The sequence below is a fragment of the Nannospalax galili genome, unplaced genomic scaffold, assembly GCF_000622305.1.
Source record: "Nannospalax galili isolate Female #2095 unplaced genomic scaffold, S.galili_v1.0 scaffold52, whole genome shotgun sequence".
In the NCBI taxonomy this organism is placed as follows: domain Eukaryota; kingdom Metazoa; phylum Chordata; class Mammalia; order Rodentia; family Spalacidae; genus Nannospalax; species Nannospalax galili.
Window position 1 is genome coordinate 6,365,039 of NW_008334003.1, and position 10,641 is coordinate 6,375,679.

A 10,641-nucleotide genomic window follows, 5' to 3' on the forward strand; every position below is an offset into this window, starting at 1 on the left:
GAATCTGTCTCAGTGCCTGGCATCATCAGGAACCCAGCTCTGCCTGCTTCCTGCCTAATGAGCTAAAGTGCTTTTAGGGCCTCATCTATCCCTCTCTTTTCTTTTTTTTAACATTTTTTTATGTGTATGTGTGTATTGCCTGTGTGTGGGTAAGTGCACCCGTGTTGTGCAATGCCGGGGAGGACAGAAGAGGCCATCGGATCTCCTGGAACTGGAGTTACAGACAGTTGTTAGCTGCCATGTGGGTGCTGGGATTCGAACCTGGGTCTTCTGCAAGAACAGTGTTCTTAACCGCTGAGCCATCTCTCCAGCCCCCATCCCTCTCTCTTCAAAGCATCTTTTCTCAAATACAGCCCATAGTTTACTTGATACTAGTCTATTTGTGACTTTGTGAAAATATTGAAATAGTCTTTGGGGGTTGGTTCTTAAAGTATTAGTGAATAAGAGGAATAAATCCCCCAGTCCCAATTCTGCCTGGAGGCTCTGACACAGAACCCTTCCAGACATCAGAGAGACTGCTCTTTGGTTTCCTAGAGCAAAGGAAGCTTGTCCTGCCATAATTACTCTCTGGTGCAGATTGGCACAGTATCACAGCTAACACAACAGAATATATGAAAGACCAGGTTATAACATCTCTGTTGCTGTAAATTGAAATAATAAACTTTGGCAAACACAGAGAGGATGGCAAATTCAATTTGACAATGCTCTCAAAGCAGGCTAAGAACAACAGAGGGAACCTGAATAAATAGGATTAGCAGGCGTTTTATTTGATTATTACATCATTGGATGAAGCAACTTATAATGCAATTCCCCCAAATCGTTAATGCAGCATTCACAAAATAATGGTAGAAATCAAATTATCATTATGTTTGACATTCAAAATCACTGATGTCCAAGCTGGAAGGGAATTTTCTAACTTTGGCTTCAAAATTTTTCTCTTTAAGCAAACACACAGGTGAGAGTCCATTATGTAAAACTATTAAACCCAAGCTTACTCAGCTGGGAGAGGGCACTGTAGGTACCCACCTGTCCCATTTCTAAAAAGCCCTTGTTATTCAATCCCATAAGAGCCTTTGGGAAATCCATGGATCTAAACTATGGAGTATCATTTGGCGACCATCCACACTTTCATTTAAAATACACAGATGTGCTAAGCAGGCTGTGGCATGCCTATAATCCAGCACTGAGGAAGCTGAGACAGAATAACAGTGAGCTCCGGACCAGCTTCAGCTGTATAGGAAAACCTGCCGTAACCAAATAATGACAAAGACCAGACTTTAGCTCTTTTAAGGTGGCTAGCTAAAAGAGCTAAGACAGGGAAGAAAAGGAAAACACATTCGAACAAAAATTCTTACTAGGCAATCAATAATGAATTCATCTTTTGAAGGGATTGAGTGATAACAGCTTTTATTGATCATTTACTATATGGCAGAGATAGTGTCACATGCTTTATGAACAGGCTTTAACACCTTCACTTTTTACAAAATGTTTTTGAGGCAGGTACTATTGTTATTCCTCTTAAACAGATGAAAATACTTGGGCTCGGAATAAATGACTTCAGGGTCACGCAACTAAGAAGGATGGAGCTACTTGAAATCCAGGCCACTTGCCTGGAGAGGCAGTGTACCTACCACAGTGCTCGTCCGCTTCAGTTACCCCATCTTCAGCCACCTCCACCTTTTTAAAACACAACTGCTTTATTGTTTAAAAAAAAAAAAAAAAGGCAGGAAGAGAACATTTTGCTGGCTTATCGCACCCTGTGGACATAGCTCTGCATGTCTACTCTAATATCCAGTTCCATACCTTGCATGGTGAGTGCCAGGTAGCATGGCGGTGCCCCTATTTAAATCACATCATCCATTAGGCAGACTCCTCCCACCAAAAATAAGCTCCTCAAACCCAAAGATGCAACCAAATGAGAAAGGATCACAGAGCACTCAAAGGCAAGGATAAACACGAAAGCAGGCTCGACAACAGAATACACTCCTCTATGAGAAGGTAAAATGCAGACAGAACAAGCTGGGGTATTTGGAGACAAAAAACAGACGGATTAAAAAAGAAAAGAAAAGACAAGAGTAACCAAAGACCAACTCACAAATAATTTCAGCAGGAGTCAGAGTAGACAGACTGAGTGTGTGTCACCAATAAGTATTGTCATAAGGAAAAAAGACAAAACCAAATGTGGAACCCCTTGGCAGAATGTGACTTGCAAACATTCTACAGCAATATTCTACTCATCAGCTTACACCTTAAATGAGTTCTCTATCCAAAGCTGCCCACTACTCTTTAAATAATGGAGAGAGATTAAAAAAAGTTTTAAAAGACAGAACAAAGATGACAAAAGCCTTTTGGAAAAAGATGAAAATGCTTAGTGTTAACCTGGATTAGATAATACTGCAGAGGAGGGTGAGGAAGGATTCTCTCAACCGCATAAAGTACCTCTGCCAGGGAATGCTGACTGCCTGTTCTCTGCACTGGTTCATCAAGTACCTACTACGTGTCCAGGCAGGATGTGGAAAGACAGAAATTCAGTCCAGTGAAGACATTAAAATACCTAATTAACATTACAATGCAATGTAATAGGTACTATAATCTGACATATATGAAGAAAAGGGGCGCAAAAAAGGAAGTGGTCAGCTTGAACCTAGACAGCTGAGCGGTTATAAAGGAAGATGAGGAGGTTATCCAGAAACACATGACGTGAGGAACACTCCAGGCAGGGGAAACAGTACATGCAAGGGCACAAAGATAGGAAACTAGCACATTCGGAGACTTGCAGTTAATTCAACAAGGCTGGAGATTGTCATCTAGCCTGAGAAACCAAAGAAGTCAGAGACATAGGCTAAGGCTAGACAATAGAGACTTTTACATCAACCAATATGCTGTGCTTACCTCCAGCTAGTTACAGTGTCTGATTATACAATCAAAATACAACTAGAATGGGATTCCTGGCAACATCCCTCCCTCCATACCTTCCCATGCTACCATGAAGTAACTAAAGGTTAATGCCTGGTTAACGGGACACCAGTCTATTTCCCAGGCCTGTACTGCTATCCATTTTGATACCATGGAGGCTGTTCTAAGTTCCACTATCATCCCTGCTGACATTTAGGGACTTTGTCCACCACAAAAGGGAGCTCCGGGGGGCTAGAGAGATGGCTCACCTGTTAAGAGCACTGACTGCTCTTGCAGAGAACCGGGTTCAATTCCCACCACCCACATGGCGGCTATGAACCATCCTTAACTTCAGTTCCACAGGAATCCAAAGCCCTCTTCTGACCTCCATGGCACAGGTGCACGCACCTACATGCAGGCAACACACTCGTACACATAAAATAAAAATAATTTTTAAAAAGGGAATCCCAGAAGAAATGGTTCAGTGGGTAAAAGTGCTTGCTATTCAAGCCTGAAAACCTGAGTTTATCCCTGGAACCCACATAAAAAGCAACGTGCAGCAGCACCCATCTGTAATCCCAGCGCCTCTGCAGTGAGATGGGAGGTAGAGACAAGGGAATCACCAGAAGCCTGCAGGCCAGCTAGCCTGGAGGGCAGAGCACCAACTCCCAACAGTTGTCCTCCTCGACCACTACACATGCATAGTCCATGCCATACACACTACTGTACACACACACAGTTCATGGCATACACACACACACAAAGATATATGCATTTTTTTTTTTACTTTTTAGAAGCATTTCATTACAGCTTTAACATACTCAAAAACAATTTCCAGAGAAAAGATAGCTCTCTTTCAAAAGTGGCCATAAAGTTTTTAGGTTCACAGTTGAATTAATACAGTTATACAATACTGAACTCAGTATAAACCCTGTAAGACATAAAATTGAATGAGTTTTTAACCTTTAAAAAAGACCTCCATTTCATTTTAAAATATACTGTTTCTTACAGTAAGACTCATTGTTTTTGGCAATGACACTTAGATGTTGGTGCATGCACCTCTAATCTGTATGTATCTGATTATTACTAGTCATAGTCAGTTGCACTCAGATCCTTGGCACCTGTGTATGGCTATAAGGTCATCAGGTAGATTTCAAAGGTAATGTTTATCACCTCTACTAATTAACATGACAAAGATATATGCATATATATTTTAAGGGAGCCACTGAACAGTTTCAAGCAAATAAGATACATGATCAGGATAAAATACATTTTTTAAAAATCTTGATTGTCAAAGTAATCAAAAAGAAATAAAACCTGTCACCATAGAGATATTTTTAAAGATATACAATTCTCTGTCCTTTGGATTGGATGCTTTTGATATTACTTGGTCTATAGAAAACTGCATGGGAAGACTTGAAAAGAGTTTTCACTTCAGGAGACTATCCCATGGTCAACACTAGAAAACAACTGCCTGGTTAAACCCTCCTACATCTCTAAGGGAGATGAACCAGGTGAAGGAGGTAGCTGGGAGTTGACCCCCTTGAGTGAGGCACAGGCCTTGTTTTGTGTCGAAGTTCTTTTCACATTAGTGTCGAAGTTCTTTTCACATTAGTGTCGAAGTTCTTTTCACATTAGTGTCATAGGTAACCCCTAGCAGCAAGTAATAGTTGGCAGCAGCCTCCTGTCCCAGAGCTGTCCACACAGTAGCCCTCTTCTTCCCAGAGCCAGATACTGGGCTAGTGTATGCTGTCGGCTTCACAGCTCCAAGTGGAGAGAAGTCAGGAGCTGCCAGGAGGAAGGAAGAAACGCCAAAGGGAGATCAGGATCTGCATTTCCGGACAGGATTCACCACATCTTTCCAAATGTGCTGTATTTCACCCAAGTTCAAACATTTCCAAATGGTATTACAAAAAATAAAACTTCAGCTTTTCCTTTTAAAAAATTTGCATTTCTTGGTAAATCATATAAACCTTGTCTTGAATTTTCTTTTGCTCATTTTTCCTGACATTTCAATTACCTGCTGATCTACTATACTACTGTGCAAGTATTTTCTCCTCGTTTACTGAAAGTATCACTCTCCCTTTCTCTCTATTTTTTTCTCCTAACGCTCACCTAATTAAGTCAAGAAGCTTTTCATACCACATCTCCAAGTTTTAATTTTTTTTTCCTCCTGATTAGAAGTTAATAAAAGAGCTGTTACATTTCAGAGACACTTTTTTCTAAAAGTTTTAAGTATTTAGCAATCAAGCCATCTATCTTGAGTGAGTCCAGTGTGAACAGTAGCTCTGAACTTCCGGAGACTGAGAATTATGTTCTCTGAGGCAGCCCCTGGTTTTCTCAGGAGTGGGCTCCTTTAAGGCCAAGCCGTGGCCATCTGAGCGTAATCACAGTAGCCATGATGGAACCACCTTCTGAAAAAAAGCCCCAGTTCCTCTTACCCCTTTTCATTGTGCTGTCCTTAAAAGTTAGAAGCTGTCTTGTTTTCAAACTCTTATTAATTCATTCAACCATCATTTAGTGAGTACCAACCAGGCACTAAGCACTAAGTTGGGCACAGAAGTAAGTTAATGAGCAGATCCAGTCCTTCCCAAATGGAGTGAATGCTCCCTAGCAGCTCAGTCTTGCTTCGTAGTGGAACTTGGACACTTTCAACACACCTCTAATCCCAGACTAACTAATTTGAACATTTCAGGGATGAAGCCCATGCCAAATGTGTTTTAAAAGAGCCTCAAGTGATCCCAAGGTGTAGTTAAGGTTGAAACGTAGACTCAGCAAACAAATACGTATCTAAATAGATATAAAGTTACATGGCGTTAATGAAGGCAGGATTTGTTATATATTCTGAAGGCCTCTCCATGCTATCCATTGATAAATGCAACCGACATTAGTTAAGCACCAGCTGTCACCAGTAGCTACAAGAGCAGCACACCACAGAGTAACCTGGAGAAACATTGGCTATCCTGGCCATCCTTTGTTTCAATAGGTCAGAGCCCTTGGGGTCATTCCCACCTGCTCCAGTGAGTGTACCTCCCTGCCTCATATCAGTTGGGGGCAGAGGCCACAGAACGCATGCAAAGGTGAGAGTCTGACCCTCCCAAACCCTGACAACATACTTAACCAGGGCCACTTGATTAAAATTCAGTACCGAGAGGACCAACCAGAGTAGAGGGCTACAGTGTGAGAACTTGGCTGGCAATCGATGTCTGAGCAAAAGGAGAGGGAAAAGCTGATCCACTGGGTCTGTTTGCAGATGTAAAGAGGAGAATAAATTCTGTAAGGCTCTAAGCGAGATTGTCTGGGATTTGCTAAGGGATAAGCGCAGAATCCTTATATAATGAGCTTCTTTAAATAAACAAACAGCTTCTGGCTTTCCAGAAGCTTCTGGGTACTGGAGAGGTTATTAAAAAGTAAGAGGTGGTGATTGAGTCTCACCTCACTGCTGCAACTGCCAGCTGCCCTCCTCATCAGAAGGCCTCTGCTATCAACTGTGGGAAGCACTGCCTCTCAAGAGAATGACTTTTTTTCATGTTTCATTTTGAATTTTTTTTTCTTAAAGAGAAAGTAAACTGAACACAAACATTCATCACTGTTTATTTTTTAATATTATTTTAATTTTATGTGTATGAGTGTATCCCTGCATGTGTGCAAGTGCACCAGTGTCATGCAATGTCCATGGAGGTCAGAAAAGGGTGTCGGATCCCCTGGAACTGGAGTTATGCACAGTTGTTAGCCATCATGTGGGTGCTGGGACTCAAACCTGGGTCCTTTGCAAGAGCTGCCGGTGCTCTTAAAAACTGAGCTATCTCTCCAGCCTCTCATTTTGAAATTTTAAAAAGTCCTCTGGTGTCATTCAGTTGATTCGCGCTGTAGTAGATGGAGCTATGTGTAAGAAATCGATTATTGCCCTAGTGTGACTCCATCCTGCACGTATGTTGTGAGGAATGGTATTCAGTTATCTATGCCCAGCCTCTCTCACAGCAAAGTGAGAGCCTCCGCCTCATGAAAGATTCTACTGACATGGACATGAGCCCTCTGAGGCCTCAGAACTCTTTTTGGCGGTGAACTAAAGGCTGACAAAGACTACCACTTTAAGGTGAATCATGATGAAAAATGAAACCCAGTTATCATTCAGAATGGTCAGTTTAGGAGCTGGTGCAAAAGATGACTTACGCATCATTGGTGAGGCAGAGACATTGAATTATGACGACAGTTCAATTAAAGTAACACTGGCAACTTGGAAAATGTCTGTACAGTTTCCTTTGGGGGATTTGAAATTACACACCACCTGTTGTCTTAAGGTTGAATGTGGTTCAGGGCCTGTACATATTAGTGGACAGTACCTAGTAGCTGTGGAGGAGGATGCAGAGTCAGAACATGAAGAGGAGGAGGATGTGAAACTCTGTGCCTGGAGGTGGTGGCAAGGTTCCACAGAAAAAAATAAAACTTACTGAGGAAGATGAGGCTGATGATGAAGATGAAACTGAAGATGAAGATGATGATGATTTTGATGATGAGGAAACGGAAGGAAATCTCCAGAGAAGAAATCTACCTGAGGTACTCCAGCCAAAAATGCACAAAAATCAAACCAGAATGGAAAAGACTTAAAACCATCAACACCAAGATCAAAAGGTCAAGAATCTCAAAAAATAGGAAAAAACTCCTAAAACACCAAAAATATCTAGCTCTGTAGAAGGCATTAAAGCAAAAATGCAAGTATAGAAAAAGGTGGTTCTCCCCCCAAAATGGAAGCCAAGTTCATCAATTATGTGAAGAACTGCTTCTGAACGATTGACCAGGAGGCTAATCAAGACCTCTGGTAGTAGAGGAAGTCTTTTTTAGAAAATAGCTCAAACCATTTGAAATATTCCATCTTACTTTGTTTCTGTAACAGTTGTCCTTTTTATTTTTATTTTGTAACTGGTTGTCCTTTTTATTTTTATTTTTTTAAGATACTTTGATTATTCCAAAGAGAAGTCATTTCTAACACATTTTCCCAGAAATAACTTGAAGCAGGTTACATGAAAAAAAAAATATGTATATATACACAATGAAGTTTAAGGGTGGAAATGTAGGGATAAGAAATCAAAGACCAAATCCAGGCATGGAGCTTGCTGACATAGTGGTCAGAGGACACTTCCAGGTAACACTCCACCCCTTCCTCTGGCTCTTACATTCTTTCCGCCAACCTCTTCCACAAAAGTCCCTGAACCTTAGAGGGGGTGGTAGGTGTGGGATGATCTTCCTCCCATTGTGGCAAGGCACTGAACTTTTGAGTCTCTCCATCATCTGTTTTCTATAGGTGGCTGGACCATTTTAGTGGGATTCCATCTACTATAAAAACACAAGCAGCAAGAAGTAAAACATCTAAACAGTGGCTGCTATAATAACCTTTGGGCATAAAAACAAATGCTTGGATGGTACTTTAGCAGGTGCATCACATCCATCTAACAAAACAATTGCAGTGGCTTCCCCACTGGGGCCTACATCCTCCCCTGCCATAGAAAGTTGGCCTTGTCCACAGTTTGTAGACCTGTTCCACCCCAGGAGTGGGCATTATACCCAATTGAAAATTTGCTTGTCATACATACACTAAACATGTCACTATTGCACCAGTAGGAACATCTTGTTTGGCATGTTGATAATGCAATATGCAGGGTCCATCATTGAGCAGAATTATAGGGGACAATCCCCCCCCAGCCATCTGCATATCTCCCTCTGGCACCATGAAAGCCACCCATCCAGTGTCAGGGAGTTTCCAGCTTAGTCCAAGCTTGAATTCTCCCTCTCTCACTCACATCATGCAGTGTCTTCAGCAATAGGGTTTTTCTATCCACTTCTAGTGTGGTTGTCCTTTTTATAATGCAAAGAGAGAACATCCCCTACCATGTTTGATAAATGTTGTCCAGGTTTCATTGCCAAGGATGTGTTAGCTAAAATGCCCTGTTCAGTTTCTAAGGATGGAATGCCACCTTTTCCTTGGTTTTCAGTATGCATGGAATGTTATGACAGACTGTAGTAACAGTGGTGGTCAGACACAGAAATGGTGGGGAGACAAATATACATGTGAAATAAACTCAGTATTGTAATAAAGTAAAAAGAAAAGAGAAAGGAATCCATGATTTGCTTGTTGCAGTCTTCTTTCCATTGTTTTATCATCATCTTTTACTTATAAACTTGACTTTATTCAGGTCACTACAGATGCCATGTAATTGTCCCAAAGCAGACAATATTGAAAATTAAGGAACAATGGCGTGTGGACAGATGAATATTTCTAAAGAGAAATCACTGTATTTGAACTGCATATCACCCAAATTTTAATTATTCAGTGACAGTATCATATTTTTTAACATTTTATTTAATATTTTATTTTATGCATCTGAATGCATTGTCTGCACCCATGTTGTATAATGCCCACTGAGGTCAGGAGAGGGCATTGGATCCCCTAGAACTGGAGTTATAGACAGTTGTTAGCTGCCATGTGGGTGCTAGGAATGGAACCTGGGTCCTCTGCAAAAGCAGCCCATGCTCTTAACCACTGAGCCATCTCTCCAGCTCCAACATATCATATTTTAAAAAAACAAATATAAATATAATCTGGTAAACATGAATCACGACTTTTGTTTTTCAGGTGATCGGCCATTTCATTAAATATCTAAAACCTGTAACTAAAAGATAGTTTGGAGTTATTTCAGATAATTTTAAATCATCCTTAAAAAACAAAATGAACCAAAAAAAATTAACTCCAATATTAAAAAACAAAATGAAAATATGCACACAAAAATACTTTAAGAAGCAAAGCAGGGAGAGAAGCAGCAGCAAATAAGCTGAGAATTTATAATTTCCTGAGATCCCAAGAACAGAGTAGCTAGGGCTAGACTTCATTCCATAGGGGAAGAAAGTTCCATTTCTAGTAAGTATAAAAATTGGGGATTTATTTTAAACAGAGCACAAAATTTACTCTGAACTTAGCAACTTTTTCTTGAAGGCACCCAGTGAAGGACTGCATACTGAGTCTGGTTCACTGATGACTGACACAAGATAATTCCAGAAGCTCAGGACAGCCTTGGCAGCTCGTCAGCGTATGTCACTCACACAATTTGCATCGTAAATGTACAACGTGAAGACAAAGGAAGAAAGGAAAAAAGATGAACCTGTGAGCAAGGCTAGTACCCAAAGCCTGAGCCCTAATTTTCTACAGTAAAGATAAAGCCTTGTCACAAGCTTTCCAAGAACTGGATGAGTCTATATGGTAACACTTGGCAGGATTTTCTCTGGCCACTGAAGCTATCTCTAGCTGTTCTAAACAAACGCAGTACTTAGATTTGCCATCTCCAGCCCAATGCACTCTATTCCAATGTGTAGCTAGCTAGACCATGCATCAAAATTACATCCTCTAATACATAAACATATATGGCATGATTCACATGTATTACAAGTACGAAGCCAGCTTCCTAATCCTTATGTTGCACTGTGTTGCCTTCCAATGATTTTAGGACTGTTTAAAGGCATTTGTTCTTTAGGCGGCTTTTGTAAAGCAGCATCTGGCCAATGTATATAGTTTTTATTTTTTATATAAACTCAGGATAAGTTAAGGTTCTACAAATGATTAAGCCTCCAAAATGGAAAGAAATGGTAATAGAACAAACCATTTTAACAAGATAACATGTTAAACCAAAATGACAAAAGTCAAATTCCAAAAATATTATATATTATATATATGCTATTCTATCTATTATATATAAT

The 10,641-nt window shown here is 40.5% G+C and overlaps 1 pseudogene; it reads left to right on the plus strand.

Annotated features, from left to right (window-relative positions):
• Nucleotides 1-6,897: 6,897 nt before the first annotated feature.
• Nucleotides 6,898-9,530, plus strand: LOC103730700 (annotated as a pseudogene).
• Nucleotides 9,531-10,641: the final 1,111 nt, after the last annotated feature.